The sequence below is a fragment of the Coregonus clupeaformis genome, chromosome 21 (genome assembly GCF_020615455.1).
Source record: "Coregonus clupeaformis isolate EN_2021a chromosome 21, ASM2061545v1, whole genome shotgun sequence".
Classification (NCBI taxonomy): domain Eukaryota; kingdom Metazoa; phylum Chordata; class Actinopteri; order Salmoniformes; family Salmonidae; genus Coregonus; species Coregonus clupeaformis.
In genome coordinates, this window is record NC_059212.1 from 44,916,886 (window position 1) to 44,938,444 (window position 21,559).

At 49.5% G+C, this 21,559-nt stretch overlaps 1 protein-coding gene across 7 annotated transcripts in view; it reads left to right on the forward strand.

The window, feature by feature from the left end:
- Positions 1 to 3,446: 3,446 nt before the first annotated feature.
- Positions 3,447 to 21,559, forward strand: part of LOC121534511 (protein 4.1-like) — a 91,778-nt gene continuing 73,665 nt past the window's right edge. For all 7 annotated transcript variants that reach the window (XM_045205923.1, XM_045205921.1, XM_045205922.1 and 4 more), the window contains exon 1: positions 3,447 to 3,594. The gene's annotated coding sequence lies outside the window, so the exon portion shown is untranslated. The remainder of the gene's footprint in view (positions 3,595 to 21,559) is intronic.

Here is a 21,559-nt window from a genome sequence, read left to right on the forward strand (position 1 = left end):
GAGAAAGAAGTCAAAGCATAGGGTAGGGCAGTGTGAGCAGGACCAGCGGTGTCATTTGACTTAATAAATGAGGATCGGATGTCGTCAACCTTCTTTTCAAAATGGTTGATGAAGTCATTAACAGAGAGGGAGGAGGGAGGGGGAGGAGGAGGATTCAGCAGGGAGGAGAAGGTGGCAAAGAGCTTCCTAGGGTTAGAGGCAGAGGCTTGAAATTTAGAGTGGTAGAAAGTGGCTTTAGCAGCAGAAACAGAGGAAGAAAATGTAGAGAGAAGGAAGTGGAAAGATGACAGGTCCGCAGAGAGTCTAGTTTTCCTCCATTTCCGCTCGGCTACCCGGAGCCCTGTTCTGTGAGCTCGCAATGAATCGTCAAGCCACGGAGCAGGAGGGGAGGACCGAGCCGGCCGGGAGGATAGGGGACATAGAGAGTCAAAAGATTCAGAGAGAGAGGAGAGGAGGGTTGAGGAGGCAGAATCAGGAGATTGGAGGGAGAAGGATTTAGCAGAGGGAAGAGATGATAGGATGGAAGAGGAGAGAATAGTGGGAGAGAGAGAGCGAAGGTTGCGACGGCACATTACCATCTGAGTAGGGGCAGAGTGAGTAGTGTTGGAGGAAAGCGAGAGAGAAAAGGATACAAAGTAGTGGTCGGAGACTTGGAGGGGAGTTGCAGTGAGATTAGTAGAAGAACAGCATCTAGTAAAGATGAGGTCAAGCGTATTGCCTGCCTTGTGAGTAGGGGGGGACGGTGTGAGGGTGAGGTCAAAAGAGGAAAGGAGTGGAAAGAAGGAGGCAGAGAGAAATGAGTCAAAGGTAGACGTAGGGTTAAAGTCACCCAGAACTGTGAGGGGTGAGCTATCCTCAGGAAAGGAACTTATCAAGGCGTCAATCTCATTGATGAACTCTCCAAGGGAACCTGGAGGGCGATAAATGACAAGGATGTTAAGCTTGAATGGGCTAGTGACTGTGACAGCATGGAATTCAAATTAGGAGATAGACAGATGTGTCAGGGGGAAAATAGAGAATGTCCACTTGGGAGAGATGAGGATTCCTGTGCCACCGCCGCGCTGACCAGATGCTCTCGGGGTATGCGAGAACACATGATCAGATAAGGAAAGAGCAGTAGGAGTAGCAGTGTTTTCTGTGGTAATCCATGTTTCCGTCAGCGCCAAGAAGTTGAGGGACTGGAGGGTGGCATAGGCTGAGATGAACTCTGCCTTTTTGGCAGTTCCAGAGGCTACCGGAGACCTGGAACTCCACGTGGGTCGTGCGCGCAGGGACCACCAGATTAGAGTGGCAGCAGCCACGCCGTGTGAAGCGTTTGTATGGCCTGTGCGGAGAGGAGAGAACAGGGATAGTTGACAGGCTACAGAAAAGGCTACAATAATGCAAAGGAGATTGGAATGAAATTAACTAAGCATCTGGGAAAGCGAGAGAGCGGGGCCTCCCTCGCGTTTCACTGAAAGACCCGTCCTTGGTCGATAGGATCACTGGGCAGAGACTAGCAGTCCCAGCAACTGATGCCAACTGTGTCACGGGATCCAAACTAAAAAGTTAGCTAGCTACTGAGAACTTTCCAATACACTTTCAAAACAACAAACTTTTCAAAACAACAAAACCGAGCTCTCCCTCGTTCCGCGTTCAACAGGAAGTGACGTGAAGTTAGAAACATTTGTTGTGGTATTGTGTAGAAATATATGACTTTACAATTTAAATTACTGAAAATGTATGAATTCAGTGTATTGTTGTTTTGGATATTATCTAGGACTATATGATCAGGACTATTGTCTAAGTACACTATATATATAAAGGTATGTGGACACTGCTTTAAATTAGTGGATTTGGCTATTTCAGCCACACCCTTTGCTGACAGGTGTATAAAATCGAGCACACAGCCATGCAATCTCCATAGACAAACATTGGCAGTAGAATGGTCTTACTGAAGAGCTCAGTGACTTTCAACGTGGCACCGTCATAGGATGCCACCTTTCCAACAAGTCAGTTCGTCAAATTTCTGCCATGCTAGAGCTGCCCCGGTCAACTGGGCTTTTATTGTGAAGTGGAGTGGTAGGCCACACAAGCTAACAGAACGGGACCGGCGAGTGGTGAAGCGCGTAGCGCGTAAAAATTGTCCATCCTCGGCTGCAACACTCACTACCGAGTTCCAAACTGCCTCTGGAAAAAACGTCAGCACAATAACTGTTCGTCAGGAGCTTCATGAAATGGGTTTCCATGGCTGAGCAGCCGCACACAAGCCTAAGATCACCATGTACATTGCCAAACGTCGGCTGGAGTGGTGTAAAGCTCGCCGCCATTGGACTCTGGAGCAGTGGAAATGCGTTCTCTGGAGTGATGAATCACGCTTCACCATCTGGCAGTCCAACGGACTAATCTGGGTTTAGCGGATGCCAGGAGAACGCTACCTGCCCCAATGCATAGTGCCAACTGTAAAGTTTGGTGGAGGAGGAATAATGGTCTGGGGCACACAGACACACACACACACACACACACACACACACACAGACACACACACAGACACACACACACACACACACACACAGACACACACAGACACACACACACACACACACAGACACACACACACAGACACACTCACACACAGACACACATACACAGACACACACACACACACAGACACACAAACACACACACAGACACACACACACACACACACAGACACACACACACACAGACACACTCACACACAGACACACACACACACACACACAGACACACACACACACACAGACACACACACACAAGCACAGACACACTCACACACAGACACAGACACACACACACAGACACACACAGACACACAAACACACACACAGACTCACAAACACACACACAAACACACACACACACACACACACAGACACACACAGACACAGACATACTCACACACAGACACACAAACACACACACAGTAGGGTACGATTCCCATAGGGAGGCAGGAGGCAACACCCACCAATCCCTGGAGAGCACAGTCCAAACAAACACTAATTAGAAACAGTGGCATGTTTGTAGCGTGTGTGTGAGTAATGTGTGTGTTATCCCTGACATATGGCTGTTGACAGTTAGACGCCGCATAGGAGTCAACATACACATTACAGGTCTGTGTGTGTTATAACTCACATTCATGTTTCTTGTAGTTCAGTGTGTTCCTATACGGTGACCATTCATGTATTATAGCTATGTCATAACACCATTTATTAACATCACATCAGTCATAAATTAACTACTATTGCTTTTATATACAGGCACAGATCTAGGATCACTCTTACTACCCAATCCACAGTAGAGAAATGCAAACTGATCTTAGATCAGTGATGGTGACCACTACTCCAAAATATTACCCAGGCTGTCCTTCCATCCCAGAATCCCTAGCTGAGCTGCATCTCTGACAGTCTAGTCCGGCTGGTAAAGAGAGACGGCCGGGAGCTGTAGCGTCGAGCCCTGCCGCTGTACAGGATCAGGAAGAATCAGTGCAGGATCAAGAAGAAACTACCGCAGCTAAACTACACCACGGATATTTTGCTCGCGCAGTACCGGACCGACAGAGACGGCACTACACCGGTAATGACATTACCATACATTTTACCGGATACCTTTTCTATCCTGTTGTCGTCAAAAACCGATTGGAAGGAGTATTGTCTGGTATGTTGTGAATATTTCTGTGGGTTATTTTTTTTTTTGCGTGTCAAGAAGATGAGGTTTTCCTGAATTCTCCTTGAACCACATCACACGAGTCAGAATGACAGCAAACTGGCATAAAAATAGTTTTCTATTTTGCATATCCAGTCATGCGGCATAGCCAAAACGACATGGTAGATGTTTATTACGTGTTTGGCATAACCTTTCTCTCGCGCTACATTGTAAAATTGTAGCAGCGTGCGCAACATTGTAACGGTTGCTTCGTTAATTGATCTTGCAGTCTGTCGAATTTCATTTACGACATTGCTATGCTTCTTCGGCGTATGTTGACGTTACGAAAAGCACTTGTCAAAACGTGAAGCCTGACACTTCATCAACTCATCTTTCCACCAAACATGTTTAGGTATGAGGGGGTAATGTATTGTTTTGGGGGCAAGGTAATTCGTCATGGATGTCAACTACCTATTATGTCGAGTAAACTACTGCCATAGAGATCCTATTAAATTACTAGAGGGTCTATGTCGGTAACCAGTTCATAATAGCAATAAGGCACCTCAGGGGTTTGTGGTCTATGGCCAATATACCACGGCTAAAGGCTGTATCCAGCCACTCCTCATTATGTCGGGCATAAGAACAGCCCTTAGCTGTGGTATATTGGCCATATACCACACCCCCTCAGGCCTTATTGCTTAATTATACCATGTGGTCGGAAAGACAACAGATACATTAGCCTACTGCATGCTGGCAATGAATAAGATGCAGTGGCGATTTTAGCATGTCAATCTTGGTGGGGCAAAACATAAATAATGTGGGATGCATGCCAGCAAAACCACATCACAACACAACACTAAACAGTACATTCATTGCACTATAACGGTGCCCACTAACTGTTAGGGCCTCCATAAAGCTGTCCCAACAGCAGAGTCCCAACACCTTACCACTGCTCCACCTGGCTATCAGCGGAGCCTTGTCTGGCAGCGAAACAGTTAATTCAGCCTCATTTACTGCCTTTAAAAAAAACATAGATGATATGACTGACTTGCTTAAACAAATGTGATTTCTGCTGACAATTGAGATGTACAAACTATGGCATAAGGGGACGACAAGCGGACAAGAGGCAATCCGTAATTTCGATTAAAATATTAATGAGCGAGCTAGGACGGACGTAGTCAATATAACTATTTGTTCAGCACTTTTGAAATGTACAGCGACAGAATTCAGAACATGGGCCGTTCTTACAGTACTCTCCCTGTACACCAAGTCAGAACCGTAGGATAAATAAAGGGGGCATATAAGCAGACAATGAAAGCTCTTACAATATTAGATGATTACATTTCTCTAAAACAGATTATAGGCTACATGTGCACCACCAAGTCAGAACAGTAGGCGAAATTAAGAGGTGAAAATATACCAAATTATTAGGGTGAGGCACATGGGCATATTACATCATTTATGGATTGATGGAGAGAGAGATGAGAGGAGGGGTGGGGTGGGGAGAGAGATGAGAGGAGGGGTGGGGTGGGGTGGAAAGAGAGATGAGAGGAGGGGTGGAGAGAGAGATGAGAGGAGGGGTGGGGTGGAGAGAGAGATGAGAGGAGGGGTGGAGAGAGAGATGAGAGGAGGGGTGGAGAGAGAGATGAGAGGAGGGGTATAACTGTCTTAATGTTGCTGGACCCCAGGAAGAGTAGCTGCTGCCTTGGCAGGAACTAATGGGATTCCATAATAAACCCCAGGAAGAGTAGCTGCTGCCATGGCAGGAACTAATGGGGATCCATAATAAACATTTACATCATTTAGCAGACGCTCTTATCCAGAGCGACTTACAAATTGGGCCCCAGGAAGAGTAGCTGCTGCCTTGGCAGGAACTAATGGGGATCCATAATAAACCCCAGGAAGAGTAGCTGCTGCCTTGGCAGGAACTAATGGGGATCCATAATTAATATAAATACAGTATGTGTTCTGTCTACCATACAGCATACACTACATTATCAAAAGTATGTGGACACTTGCTCGTTGAACATCTCATTCTTCTGGGAAGGCTTTCCAATAGATGTTGGAACATTGCTGTGGGAACTTGCTTCCATTCAGCCACAAGGGCGATTAGGCCTGGCTCGCAGTCTGCGTTCCAATTCATCCCAAAGGTGTTCGATGGGGTTGAGGTCAGGGCTCTGTGCAGGCCAGTCAAGTTCTTCCACACCGATCTCGACAAACCATTTCTGTATGGACCTCGCTTTGTGCACAGGAGCATTGTCATGCTGAAGTAGGAAAGGGCCTTCCTCAAACTTTTCCCACAAAGTTGGAAGCACAGAATCGTCTAGAATGTCATTGTATGCTGTAGCGTTAAGATTTCCCTTTCCCATGAAAAACAGCCCCAGACCATTATTCCTCCTCCACCAAACTTTACAGTTGGCACTATGCATTGGGGCAGGTATCGTTCTCCTGGCATCTGCCAAACCCAGATTTGTCCGTCGAACTGCCAGATGATGAAGCATGATTCATCTCTCCAGAGAATGTGTTTCCACTGCTCCAGAGTCCAATGGTGGCAAGCTTTACACCACTCCAGCCGACGCTTGGCATTGTGCATGGTGATCTTAGGCTTGTGTGCGGCTGCTCAGCCATGGAAACCCATTTCATGAAGCTCCCGACGAACAGTTCTTGTGCTGACGTTGCTTCAAGAGGCAGTTTGGAACTCGGTAGTGAGTGTTGCAATTTGTACGCGCTTCAGCACTCGGCGGTCCTGTTCTGTGAGCTTGTGTAGCCTACCACTTTGCGGCTGAGCCATTGTTGCTTCTAGACGTTTCCACTTCACAATAAAAGCACTTACAGTTGCCCGGGGCAGTTCTAGCAGGGCAGAAATTTGATGAACTGACTTGTTGGAAAGGTGGTATCCTGTGACGGTGCCACGTTAAAAGTCACTGAGCTCTTCATTAAGGCCATTCTACTGCCAAAGTTTGTCTATGGAGATTGCATGGCTGTGTGCTGGATTTTATACAACTGTCAGCAACGGGTGTGGCTGAAATAGTTGAATCCACTAATTTGAAAGGTTTTCTCAAGATTGGAGGAGTGAATAAGCAGGAAATCGGGAATCCTCCAAAGTTTCTGGAAAACCAGGGAATTTATTGAAAGTTCCAGGACTTTTTGCAACCCTATATAATGTACAGTATGTGTTCATTCAGTTGTAAAAAGTGGCCTGAACCCATGGATCTGAGAGACAGTAGTAACGTCCCAAATGACGCCCTGAACCCTATATAGTACACTACTGTTGACCAGGGCCCATAGGGTGCCATTTGGGACACAGACTGGCTTTGTGTGAATGCCCTGGTACACTGCTGATGGTAACCCTCCTCCTCTGTGGAAGGTCTCTACTCCCTCCACTCTGGTTGTTAGTTCTACCAGGGTATCTGATATTAAACATGGCTGTCACAGAGGATGGTATCAATCGAGATAGAAGCCATTTGGAGACCTGATGCTGGAAGTGGAGTACTGTAGTCTGAATGGGCTGTCAGTGTGTCACGTTATTACAGTATTTAGAATGCCTCTTGTTTGATTGGAGTCAAAGATGCACAGCAGATCTAGACATGCTTCCTGATGGTAGAGGACAGAGGGCAGAGGGCAGAGGGTAGCAGAGGGTAGAGGGTAGCAGAGGGTAGAGGGTAGAGGGTAGCAGAGGGTAGAGGGCAGAGGGCAGAGGGTAGAGGGTAGAGGGCAGAGGGCAGAGGGCAGAGAGTAGAGGGCAGAGGGCAGAGGGCAGAGGGCAGAGGGCAGAGGGTAGAGGGCAGAGAGCAGAGGGTAGAGGGCAAAGGGTAGAGGGTAGAGGGTAGAGGGCAGAGGGTAGAGGGCAGAGGGTAGAGGGTAGCAGAGGGTAGAGGGCAGAGGGCAGAGGGCAGAGGGTAGAGGGCAGAGGGCAGAGGGCAGAGGGTAGAGGGTAGAGGGCAGAGGGCAGAGGGTAGAGGGCAGAGAGCAGAGGGTAGAGGGCAAAGGGTAGAGGGCAGAGGGTAGAGGGCAGAGAGTAGAGGGTAGCAGAGGGCAGAGGGCAGAGGGTAGAGGGCAGAGAGCAGAGGGTAGAGGGCAAAGGGTAGAGGGCAGAGGGTAGAGGGCAGAGAGTAGAGGGTAGAGGGCAAAGGGCAGAGGGCAGAGGGTAGAGAGCAGAGGGCAGAGGGTAGAGGGCAGAGGGCAGAGGGTAGAGGGCAGAAGGCAGAGGGTAGAGGGTAGCAGAGGGCAGAGGGCAGAGAGCAGAGGGTAGAGGGCAAAGGGTAGAGGGCAGAGGGTAGAGGGCAGAGGGCAGAGGGCAGAGGGCAGAGGGCAGAGGGCAGAGGGGAGAGGGCAGAGGGTAGAGGGTAGAGGGTAGCAGAGGGTAGAGGGCAGAGGGTAGAGGGTAGAGGGCAGAGGGCAGAGGGTAGAGGGTAGAGGGCAGAGGGTAGAGGGTAGAGGGCAGAGAGCAGAGGGTAGAGGGTAGAGGGTAGAGGGCAGAGGGCAGAGGGCAGAGGGTAGAGGGCAGAGGGCAGAGGGTAGAGGGTAGAGGGCAGAGAGCAGAGGGTAGAGGGCAAAGGGTAGAGGGCAGAGGGCAGAGGGTAGAGGGTAGAGGGTAGCAGAGGGTAGAGGGCAGAGGGCAGAGGGTAGAGGGCAGAGGGCAGAGAGCAGAGGGTAGAGGGCAAAGGGTAGAGGGTAGAGGGCAGAGGGTAGAGGGTAGCAGAGGGTAGAGGGCAGAGGGTAGAGGGTAGAGGGCAGAGGGCAGAGGGCAGAGGGTAGAGGGTAGAGGGCAGAGGGTAGAGGGCAGAGGGCAGAGGGCAGAGGGCAGAGGGCAGAGGGCAGAGGGCAGAGGGTAGAGGGTAGAGGGTAGCAGAGGGTAGAGGGCAGAGGGTAGAGGGTAGAGGGCAGAGGGCAGAGGGTAGAGGGTAGAGGGCAGAGGGTAGAGGGTAGAGGGCAGAGAGCAGAGGGTAGAGGGTAGAGGGTAGAGGGCAGAGGGCAGAGGGCAGAGGGTAGAGGGCAGAGGGCAGAGGGTAGAGGGTAGAGGGCAGAGAGCAGAGGGTAGAGGGCAAAGGGTAGAGGGCAGAGGGCAGAGGGCAGAGGGTAGAGGGTAGAGGGTAGCAGAGGGTAGAGGGCAGAGGGCAGAGGGTAGAGGGCAGAGGGCAGAGGGCAGAGAGCAGAGGGTAGAGGGCAAAGGGTAGAGGGTAGAGGGCAGAGGGTAGAGGGTAGCAGAGGGTAGAGGGCAGAGGGTAGAGGGTAGAGGGCAGAGGGCAGAGGGCAGAGGGTAGAGGGTAGAGGGCAGAGGGCAGAGGGTAGAGGGTAGCAGAGGGCAGAGGGTAGAGGGCAGAGGGCAGAGGGTAGAGGGTAGAGGGCAGAGGGCAGAGAGCAGAGGGTAGAGGGCAAAGGGTAGAGGGCAGAGGGTAGAGGGCAGAGAGTAGAGGGTAGAGGGCAAAGGGTAGAGGGCAGAGGGTAGAGGGCAGAGAGCAGAGGGTAGAGGGCAGAGAGCAGAGGGCAGAGGGTAGAGGGCAGAGGGCAGAGGGCAGAGGGCAGAGGGCAGAGGGCAGAGGGCAGAGAGCAGAGGGTAGAGGGCAAAGGGTAGAGGGCAGAGGGTAGAGGGCAGAGAGTAGAGGGTAGCAGAGGGCAGAGGGTAGAGGGTAGAGGGCAGAGGGTAGAGGGTAGAGGGTAGCAGAGGGTAGAGGGTAGAGGGTAGAGGGCAGAGGGCAGAGGGTAGAGGGCAGAGGGCAGAGGGTAGAGGGTAGAGGGTAGAGGGCAGAGAGCAGAGGGTAGAGGGTAGAGGGTAGAGGGCAGAGGGCAGAGGGCAGAGGGTAGAGGGTAGAGGGCAGAGGGCAGAGGGTAGAGGGTAGAGGGCAGAGAGCAGAGGGTAGAGGGCAAAGGGCAGAGGGCAGAGGGTAGAGGGTAGAGGGCAGAGGGCAGAGGGTAGAGGGCAGAGGGCAGAGGGTAGAGGGCAAAGGGTAGAGGGCAGAGGGTAGAGGGCAGAGAGCAGAGGGTAGAGGGCAAAGGGTAGAGGGCAGAGGGTAGAGGGCAGAGGGTAGCAGAGGGCAGAGGGCAGAGGGTAGAGGGCAGAGGGCAGAGGGCAGATGGCAGAGGGCAGAGGTGATGCAGTGGTGCAGTATGTGAAGAGGACCAGAGGGAACTGTAGATATGATGTAATGTCTCTCTGTCTCTGTCTCTGTTTCTCTGTCTCTGTTTCTCTGTGTCTCTGTCCCTGTCCCTGTCTCTGTCTCTGTCTCTGTCTCTGTCTGTGTCTCTGTCCCTGTCTCTGTTTCTCTGTCCCTGTCTCTGTTTCTCTGTCTCTGTCTCTGTTTCTCTGTCTCTGTTTCTCTGTCTCTGTCCCTGTCTCTGTTTCTCTGTCCCTGTCTCTGTCTCTGTCTCTGTTACTCTTGTCTCGGTCCCTGTTTCTCTGTCCCTGTCCCTGTCTCTGTTTCTCTGTCTCTGTTTCTCTGTCCCTGTCTCTGTCTCTGTTACTCTGTTTCGGTCCCTGTTTCTCTGTCCCTGTCTCTGTCTCTGTTTCTCTGTCTCTGTTTCTCTGTCCCTGTCTCTGTTTCTCTGTCCCTGTCTCTGTTTCTCTGTCTCTTTCTCTGTCTCTGTCTCTGTCCCTGTTTCTCTGTCCCTGTCTCTGTCTCTGTTACTCTGTCTCTGTTTCTCTGTCCCTGTCTCTGTCTCTGTTACTCTGTTTCGGTCCCTGTTTCTCTGTCCCTGTCTCTGTCTCTGTTTCTCTGTCTCTGTTTCTCTGTCCCTGTCTCTGTTTCTCTGTCCCTGTCTCTGTTTCTCTGTCTCTTTCTCTGTCTCTGTCTTTGTCCCTGTCTCTGTTTCTCTGTCCCTGTCTCTGTCTCTGTTACTCTGTCTCGGTCCCTGTTTCTCTGTCCCTGTCTCTGTTTCTCTGTCTCGGTCTTTGTTTCTTTGTCCCTGTCTCTGTCCCTGTCTCTGTTTCTCTGTCCCTGTCCCTGTCCCTGTCCCTGTCCCTGTCCCTGTCCCTGTCCCTGTCTCTGTCTCTGTCCCTGTCTCTGTTTCTCTGTCCCTGTCTCAATCTCTGTCCCTGTCCCTGTTTGTCTGTCCCTGTCTCAATCTCTGTCCCTGTCCCTGTCCCTGTCTCTGTTTCTCTGTCCCTGTCTCAATCTCTGTCCCTGTCCCTGTCTCTGTTTCTCTGTCCCTGTCTCAGTCTCTGTTTCTCTGTCCCTGTCTCAGTCTCTGTTTCTCTGTTTCTGTTTCTTTGTCCCTGTCCCTGTTTCTGTTTCTTTGTCCCTGTTTCTGTTTCTTTGTCCCTGTCTCTGAGAAGCAGAGGTTAGTTGTGATGTGATGTAATGTCTCTCGCTGTCTCATGGGCCAGCAGTGTCCCCGTCTCTGTGTGTCTGTGAGCCTGCAGTCTCAGGTTGACCTACATAATAGACTATGAGTCAATTAAAGACAGGAAGGTTTAACTGACTGGATTCTGCCTCATTTTATCCAGCAGCCATTAAAAAAAAAAAACCTCAGTTACTCATTTTGTGTTTAAGGGCTGGGCTGTGCCTTTGATGTGGTTGAAAACAACTCTGTAACGCAGCAGTGGTCCTGGTTTCCCTAGAAAATGTGTGTTATCAGAAATAAATGATCAGAAGTATTAACTCTGAACTTGACTTGTTATGAGTAAGACATTTGATTTATAAACCACCCTTCGTTTTACAACTCAAAGTACAAACGATGTTGCTATCTGTCACTACTTCCACCGAAGCTGCCTCCTCTCCTGGTTCGGGCAGGCTTCGGCGTTCGTCGTCACCGGCCTTCTAGCCACTGCCGCTCCTCATCTCATCATTCCATTTCGGGTGGGTGATTCTGTGATGGGTGATTTGAAGGAGTCAGGCACAGGAGGGTAAATCACAGAATACAGAGTTTAGTCCGTAGTACAGAGTTACGCTGGATAGCGTCAAACAGTCCAGTGTGCAAAACAGGCACACTGGAACCAAACAGGCACACGGGGAAAATATACCCCGGCAATACAAAATACACATAGCTCAACCGAGCTACTCTCTCCTCACATTAAACAATCGCCCACAAGGACAAGGGGGCAGAGGGAACACTTATACATGGACTAATGAGGGGATATGAACCAGGTGTGTGTAATAAACAAGACAAAACAAATGGAATGATGAGATGAGGAGCGGCAGTGGCTAGAAGGCCGGTGACGACGAACGCCGAAGCCTGCCCGAGCTAGGAGGGGAGGCAGCCTCGGAGGAAGTCGTGACACTACCATAGAAATAGAATACAATATAACTAGAATTCTGTTCTATTTCAATTCTGAGGTGGGTATCTCTGTCTCATAACCTTTCTGAGGTGGGTATCTCTGTCTCATAACCTTTCTGAGGTGGGTATCTCTGTCTCATAACCTTTCTGAAATACAAGCTCTGGTTCATAATGTATTCAGGATCAATTCAAGCAGGGGTGGGTGTCAACCTTATTCCATGGAGGGCTTAGTGTCTGTGGGTTTTTGGTTTTTCCTTTCAATTAAGACCTAGACAACCAGGTGAGGGGAGTTCCTTACTAAGACCTAGACAACCAGGTGAGGGGAGTTCTTTACTAAGACCTAGACAACCAGGTGAGGGGAGTTACTTACTAAGACCTAGACAACCAGGTGAGGGGAGTTACTTACTAAGACCTAGACAACCAGGTGAGGGGAGTTCCTTACTAAGACCTAGACAACCAGGTGAGGGAGTTTCCCACATTGAAACCATCCTGGGTATCTGGGCTATGGAGGTCTATGGAGGTCTATGGTCTATGGAGATACAATATATATACAAAAGTATGTGGACACCCCTTCAAATTAGTGAATTCGGCTATTTCAGCCACACCCGTTGCTGACATGTGTATAAAATCGAGCACACGGCCATGCAATCTCCATAGACAAACATTGGCAGTAGAATGGCCTTAATGAAGAGCTCAGTGACTTTTAACGTGGCACCGTCATAGGATACCACCTTTCCAACAAGTCAGTTCGTCAAATTTCTGCCCTGCTAGAGCTGTCCAGGTCAACTGTAAGTGCTGTTATTGTGAAGTGGAAACGTCTAGGAGCAACAACGGCTCAGCCGTGAAGTGGTAGGCCACACAAGCTCACAGAACGGGACCGCGGAGTGCTGAAGCGCATTGCACGTAAAAATCGTCTGTTATTGGTTGCAATGCTCACTACCGAGTTCCAAACTGCCTCTGGAAGCAACGTCAGCACAATAACTGTTCGTCGAGAGCTTCATGAAATGGGTTTCCATGGCCGAGCAGCCGCACACAAGCCTAAGATCACCATGTACAATGTCAATCGTCGGCTGGAGTGGTGTAAAGCTCGCCGCCATTGGACACTGGAGCAGTGGAAATGCGTTCTCTGGAGTGATGAATCATGCTTCACCATATGGCAGTCCAACGGACGATTCTGGGTTTGGTGGATGCCAGGAGAATGCTACCTGCCCAATGCATAGTGCCAATTGTAAAGTTTGGAGGAGGAATAATGGTCTGGGGCTGTTTTTCATGGTTCGGGCTAGGCCTCTTAGTTCCAGTGAAGGGAAATCTTAAAGCTACAGCATATAATGACATTCTAGATGATTCTGTGCTACCAACTTTGTGGCAACAGTTTGGGGAAGGCCCTTTCCTGTTTTCACATAGCGTGCACAAAGCGAGATCGGTGTGTGGAAGAACTTGACTGGCCTGCACAGAGCCCTGACCATCGAACACCTTTGGGATTAATTGGAACGCTGACTGCGAGCCAGACCCAACATCAGTGCCCGACCTCACTAATGCTCTTGTGGCTGAATGGAAGCAAGTCCCTGCAGCAATGTTCCAACATCTAGTGGAAAGCCTTCCCAGAAGAGTAGAGGCTGTTATAGCAGCAAAGGGGGGACCAACTCTATATTACATGTTAATGCATATACATGTTAATATGTCATGTTAATGCACGTTACATATTAATGCCTATAGGGCTCTGGTCCAAGATAGTGCACTATGTAGGGAATAGGGTGCCATTTGTGACGTACACATGGTGATGGTAGTGGGAGCGAAAGGGAGATTACAGGCATGCTGCAGATTAAATTAAATAAAAACAGATTGTGGTAAATTGCGTCATTCTGTCATTATCACAAAGGGGAGTTAGAACGCTGATTATGCTATTTTTTTTTTCTCTCTATAAAAAACAGGGAGGACAGGGAGGACAGGGAGGATAGGGAGGACAGGGAGGACAGGGAGGATATGGAGGACAGGGAGGACAGGGGGGACAGGGAGGACAGGGAGGACAGGGGGGACAGGGAGGACAGAGAGGACAGGGAGGACAGGGAGGATATGGAGGACAGGGGGGACAGGGAGGACAGGGGGACAGGGAGGACAGGGAGGACAGGGAGGACAGAGAGGACAGGGAGGACAGGGTGGACAGGGAGAACAGGGGGGACAGGGAGGACAGGGTGGACAGGGAGGACAGGGTGGACAGGGAGGACAGGGAGGACAGGGTGGACAGAGAGGACAGGGAGGACAGGGGGGACAGGGAGGACAGGGAGGATATGGAGGACAGGGAGGACAGGGAGGACAGGGGGGACAGGGAGGACAGGGGGACAGGGAGGACAGGGTGGACAGGGAGGACAGGGGGGACAGGGAGGATATGGAGGACAGGGAGGACAGGGGGGACAGGGAGGACAGGGAGGACAGGGGGACAGGGGGGACAGGGAGGACAGGGGGACAGGGAGGATATGGAGGACAGGGAGGACAGGGGGGACAGGGAGGACAGGGGGACAGGGTGGACAGGGAGGACAGGGGGGACAGGGAGGACAGGGAGGACAGGGTGGACAGGGAGGACAGGGAGGAGAGGGAGGACAGGGGGGACAGGTAGGACAGGGAGGACAGGGAGGACAGGGAGGACAGGGAGGACAGGGTGGACAGGGAGGACAGGGAGGACAGGGGGGACAGGGAGGACAGGTAGGACAGGGAGGACAGGGGGGACAGGGAGGACAGGGAGGACAGGGAGGACAGGGGGACAGGGGGGACAGGGAGGACAGGGGGGACAGGGAGGATATGGAGGACAGGGAGGACAGGGGGGACAGGGAGGACAGGGGGGACAGGGTGGACAGGGAGGACAGGGGGGACAGGGTGGACAGGGAGGACAGGGTGGAGAGGGAGGACAGGGGGGACAGGTAGGACAGGGAGGAGAGGGAGGACAGGGGGGACAGGTAGGACAGGGAGGACAGGGGGACAGGTAGGACAGGAGGACAGGGAGGACAGGGGGACAGGTAGGACAGGGAGGACAGGGAGGACAGGGAGGATATTTAATATATTCCTTTAGGCTTGGCCTATTTAGTCGGCTATTTTGCAGCATAAAGCTGAGTGACTCACTCATTCGTGGCTTTGGATCAAAATAAATAAATACCAACATTCTTTCTGATCGTCTTTAATAAATAAATGTTTTGACCAAGTTAGTCTGCTCATGTTGTGTGTGTGTGTGTGTGTGTTCAATTATTTGTGACATTGTGGTTACAATGAAGAATGTAAACGAACGCATCACTCTCCGCCACATGGCCTTTCTCTCTGTCACCCACGCACTTTCAACATTTGGATAATAAAGCATTTCAAGGCTGACATTGGTTGACTTTCATTTTTTAAGTGTATGTTTTTTCAAGATGATTGACAAGAAAATTATCGTCCAACCCATAGGGTTGTAACCGCACCCTTATATGCCATGTCTTGAAATATGAAGACAGACAGATTAAAAGTTAATTTCCATGGTAATACTTCTGACAGCCACATTTCTAACTCCGCCCATAACTTTTGGACTTCATAACATTCCCAGAAGGCATGGATTATTATAACCTAATGAAAAATGAACCTGAGAATCTAATTTAATTTACTGCAGGCCTAAGACCTATTGGTTTAACCTTCTGAAGGAACGATTGTATTGAAGATAGAAGCCGCCTCTTAATGAGTTCAGAGAGCTGATCCGTTACCCAACAAAATAACATCAATTTATTTAGCCTAATTGTTATGACTACAGACAGTAGGCTGTTATTCCTCTCTCCCTGCATTAATTAATTTGTCTGCATGTCTATTCAACATTTGGCTAAAAAATAAACCATGCTATGAATTAAGAACGATGTATATATTTTTTCACAAGGCAATGCGGCACATTGACAACTCAAATCGCTTTAAAGAGCCTTCTAATATTTGACAACAAATAAATACAGTGGGGAAAAAAAGTATTTAGTCAGCCACCAATTGTGCAAGTTCTCCCACTTAAAAAGATGAGAGAGACCTGTAATTTTCATCATAGGTACACGTCAACTATGACAGACAAAATGAGAAAAAAAATCCAGAAAATCACATTGTAGGATTTTAATGAATTTATTTGCAAATTATGGTGGAAAATAAGTATTTGGTCAATAACTAAAGTTTCTCAATACTTTGTTATATACCCTTCGTTGGCAATGACACAGGTCAAACATTTTCTGTAAGTCTTCACAAGGTTTTCACACACTGTTGCTGGTATTTTGGCCCATTCCTCCATGCAGATCTCCTCTAGAGCAGTGATGTTTTGGGGCTGTCGCTGGGCAACACAGACTTTCAACTCCCCTCCAAATATTTTCTATGGGGTTGAGATCTGGAGACTGGCTAGGCCACTCCAGGACCTTGAAATGCTTCTTACGAAGCCATTCCTTCGTTGCCCGGGCGGTGTGTTTGGGATCATTGTCATGCTGAAAGACCCAGCCACGTTTCATCTTCAATGCCCTTGCTGATGGAAGGAGGTTTTCACTCAAAATCTCACGATACATGGCCCCATTCATTCTTTCCTTTACACGGATCAATCGTCCTGGTCCCTTTGCAGAAAAACAGCCCCAAAGCATGATGTTTCCACCCCCATGCTTCACAGTAGGTATGGTGTTCTTTGGATGCAACTCAGCATTCTTTGTCCTCCAAACACGACGAGTTGAGTTTTACCAAAAAGTTCTGTTTTGGTTTCATCTGACCATATGACATTCTCCCAATCCTCTTCTGGATCATCCAAATGCACTCTAGCAAACTTCAGACGGGCCTGGACATGTACTGGCTTAAGCAGGGGGACACGTCTGGCACTGCAGGTTTTGAGTCCCTGGCGGCGTAGTATGTTACTGATGGTAGGCTTTGTTACTTTGGTCCCAGCTCTCTGCAGGTCATTCACTAGGTCCCCCGTGTGGTTCTGGGATTTTTGCTCACCGTTCTTGTGATCATTTTGACCCCCACGGGGTGAGATCTTGCGTGGAGCCCCAGATCGAGGGGAGATTATCAGTGGTCTTATATGTCTTCCATTTCCTAATAATTGCTCCCACAGTTGATTTCTTCAAACCAAGCTGCTTACCTATTGCAGATTCAGTCTTCCCAGCCTGGTGCAGGTCTACAATTGTGTTTCTGGTGTCCTTTGACAGCTCTTTGGTCTTGGCCATAGTGGAGTTTGGAGTGTGACTGTTTGAGGTTGTGGACAGGTGTCTTTTATACTGATAACAAGTTCAAACAGGTGCCATTAATACAGGTAACGAATGGAGGACAGAGGAGCCTCTTAAAGAAGAAGTTACAGGTCTGTGAGAGCCAGAAATCTTGCTTGTTTGTAGGTGACCAAATACTTATTTTCCACCATAATTTGCAAATAAATTCATTAGAAATCCTACAATGTGATTTTCTGGATTTTCTTTTCTCAATTTGTCTGTCATAGTTGACGTGTACCTATGATGAAAATTACAGGCCTCTCTCATCTTTTTAAGTGGGAGAACTTGCACAATTGGTGGCTGACTAAATACTTTTTTTCCCCACTGTATACTAAAACAATCCATTCATCACTGGATTTCTTCAAATTGCTGTGCAGGAACAGGATGTCATCCACCGTGCCTGGTTGCAGGCTCGCAGCTGGCTTCTCTCTGGAAACCACACCATCATTTACATTTACGTCATTTAGCAGACGCTCTTATCCAGAGCGACTTACATGAGCAATTAGGGTTAAGTGCCTTGCTCAAGGGCACATCGGCAGATTTCTCACCTAGTCGGCTCGGGGTTTAGAACCAGCGACCTTTCGATTACTGGCACAACGCTCTTAACCACTAAGCTACCTTCCGCCCATCCATCTGAAGGTGACGCTGTATCCTTTGGAACCACACCATTAACCAGGTGGACAGTAGGCCTCTTGAAGTGATAGAGGGAAATCAACAAGATCCACAAGTATTCTTTCACAATAGCTGGTCTTATGTTACCTGCAGTTTTGAGCTGCGCTGTCCCACTCCTTGGTGGATAGCATCCACTCTTCATTTATGTAAGGCACAAATATCCTATTTTTTCGAAAATCGTCAGTCCACATGTCAATTGTAATTGCGCCATTGTGTTCACCCAAGTTCTCTCTCAAGTCCGGGACCACCCGCCAGCTGATTTAAAAAAAAAACATTTTTTAACATTTAAGTCATTTAGCAGATGCTCTTATCCAGAGCAATTTACAACTTTTTTATTATTATTATTATTATTACCTTTTTTTTTTTGGTGGGGTGGGGGAGGGGGGGGTAGAAGGATTACTGTTATACTATTCCAGGTATTCCTTAAAGAGGTAGGGTTTCAAGTGTCTCCGGAAGGTGGTCAGTGACTCCGCTGTCCTGGCGTCGTGGGGGAGCTTGTTCCACCATTGGGGTGCCAGAGCAGCGAATAGCTTTGACTGGGCTGAGCGGAACTGTGCTTCCGTAGAGGTAGGGGTGCTAGCAGGCCAGAGGTAGATGAACGTAGTGCCCTCGTCTGGGTGTAGGGTCTGATCAGAGCCTGAAGGTAAGGAGGTGCCGTTCCCCTCACAGCTCCGTAGGCAAGCACCATGGTTTTGTAGTAGATGCGAGCTTCAACTGGAAGCCAGTGGAGTGTGCGGAGGAATGGGGTGACATGAGAGAACTTGGGAAGGTTGAACACCAGACGGGCTGCAGCGTTCTGGATAAGTTGTAAGGGTTTAATGGCACAGGCAGGGAGCCCAGCCAACAGCGAGTTGCAGTAATCCAGACGGGAGATGACAAGTGCCTGGATTAGGACCTGTGCCGCTTTCTGTGTAAGGTAGGGTTGTACTCTGCGAATGTTGTAGAGCATGAACCTGCAGGATCGGGTCACCGCTTTGATGTTAGCGGAGAACGACAGGGTGTTGTCCAAGGTTCTTTGCACTCTGGGAGGAGGAGTTGTCAATGGAGTTGTCAACCGTGATGGCGAGATCATGGAGCGGGCAGTCCTTCCCCGGGAGGAAGAGGAGCTCCGTCTTGCCGATGTTCAGCTTGAGGTGGTGATCCGACATCCAAACTGATATGTCTGCCAGACATGCAGAGATGCGATTCGCCACCTGGTTATCAGAAGGGGGAAAGGAGAAACTTAATTGTGTATCGTCTGCATAGCAATGATAGGAGAGACCATGTGAGGATATGACAGAGCCAAGTGACTTGGTGTATAGAGAGAATAGGAGAGGGCTTAGAACTGAGCCCTGGGGGACACCAGTGGTGAGAGCACGTGGTTCGGAGACAGATTCTCACCACGCCACCTGGTAGGAGCGACCTGTCAGGTAGGACACAATCCAAGAGTGAGCAGCGCCGGAGCTGCCCAACTCAGAGAGGGTGGAGAGGAGGATCTGATGGTTCACGGTATCAAAGGCAGCAGATAGGTCTAGAAGGATAAGAGCAGAGGAGAGAGAGTTAGCTTTAGCAGTGCGGAGAGCCTCCGTGACACAGAGTAGAGCAGTCTCAGTTGAATGACCAGTCTTGAAACCTGACTGGTTTGGCTCAAGAAGGTCATTCTGAGAGAGATAGCAAGAGAGTTGGCTAGAGACGGCACGCTCAAGAGTTTTGGAGAGAAAAGATAGAAGGGATACTGGTCTGTAGTAGTTTACATCGGAGGGATCGAGTGTAGGTTTTTTGAGGAGGGGTGCAACTCTCGCTCTCTTGAAGACAGAAGGGACATAGCCAGCGGTCAAGGATGAGTTGATGAGCGAGGTGAGGTAAGGGAGAAGGTCTCCGGAAATGGTCTGGAGAAGAGAAGATGAGATAGGGTCAAGTGGGCAGGTTGTTGGGCGGCCTGCCGTCACAAGTCGCAAGATTTCATCTGGAGAGAGAGGGGAGAAAGAAGTCAAAGCATAGGGTAGGGCAGTGTGAGCAGGACCAGCGGTGTCATTTGACTTAATAAATGAGGATCGGATGTCGTCAACCTTCTTTTCAAAATGGTTGACGAAGTCATCCACAGAGAGGGAGGAGGGAGGGGGAGGAGGAGGAGGATTCAGCAGGGAAGAGAATGTGGCAAAGAGCTTCCTAGGGTTAGAGGCATAGGCTTGACATTTAGAGTGGTAGAAAGTGGCTTTAGCAGCAGAAACAGAGGAAGAAAATGTAGAGAGGAGGGAGTGAAAAGATGACAGGACCGCAGGGAGTCTAGTTTTCCTCCATTTCCGCTCGGCTGCCTGGAGCCCTCTTCTGTGAGCTCGCAATGAGTCGTCAAGCCACGGAGCAGGAGGGGAGGACCGAGCCGGCCGGGAGGATAGGGGACATAGAGAGTCAAAAGATGCAGAAAGGGAGGAGAGGAGGGTTGAGGAGGCAGAATCAGGAGATTGGAGGGAGAAGGATTTAGCAGAGGGAAGAGATGATAGGATGGAAGAGGAGAGAGTAGCAGGAGAGAGAGAGCGAAGGTTGCGACGGCACATTACCATCTGAGTAGTGGCAGAGTGAGTAGTGTTGGAGGAGAGCGAGAGAGAAAAGGATACAAAGTAGTGGTCGGAGACTTGGAGGGGAGTTGCAGTGAGATTAGTAGAAGAACATCATCTAGTAAAGATGAGGTCAAGCGTATTGCCTGCCTTCTGAGCCATCCTCAGTAAAGGAACTTATCAAGGCGTCAATCTCATTGATGAACTCTCCAAGGGAACCTGGAGGGCGATAAATGATAAGGATGTTAAGCTTGAATGGGCTAGTGACTGTGACAGCATGGAATTCAAATGAGGAGATAGACGGATGGGTCAGGGGGAAAAGAGAGAATGTCCACTTGGGAGAGATAAGGATTCCTGTGCCACCGCCGCGCTGACCAGATGCTCTCGGGGTATGCGAGAACACTTGATCAGACGAGGAAAGAGCAGTAGGAGTAGCAGTGTTTTCTGTGGTAATCCATGTTTCCGTCAGCGCCAAGAAGTCGAGGGACTGGAGGGTAGCATAGGCTGAGATGAACTCTGCCTTGTTGGCCGCAGAACGGCAGTTCCAGAGGCTGCCGGAGACCTGGAACTCCACATGGGTCGTGCGCGCAGGGACCACCAGATTAGAGTGGCAGCAGCCACGCTGTGTGAAGTGTTTGTATGGCCTGTGCGGAGAGGAGAGAACAGGGATAGACAGACACATAGTTGACAGGCTACAGAAAAGGCTACAATAATGTAAAAGAGATCGGAATAAAATTAACTAAACATCTGGGGAAGCGAGAGAGCGGGGCCTCCCTCACTTACCTTTCACTGAAACACTCAAATAACCAACTTCCACTTTAGAAATTATAATTGTTGTAAACTACAGCGGTTCAATGTTTTCTAGGAATAGACTCTAACTTAGTTTATTCAGCTAGCTAACTTGGTACAGTATTCTTCCGTGAAAACCGCCCAGGGCACCGTATCCTATGACGCCATAGCTAACTAGCATGCTAGCTTCCAATAACACACGGTGTAGCACCAATACTCGGTTACAACAAACTACCAATAGTGTGTTAACACACTAAACAGATCATTTGTGTCCGTGTCTAACGTTGTGTAAAGTTTTGGGCTAGCTTTGACAGTTTGAGTGAGTACGTCGTCAACTTATTCAGCCAGTTAGTTAGCTAGCTAGAATAGTTAGCATATTAGCTAGCCATCGCTCTCTGTCAACGAACCAACCCCTCCTCCAACGGTATGAAACACACAGAGAGAGCCAAGCTAACG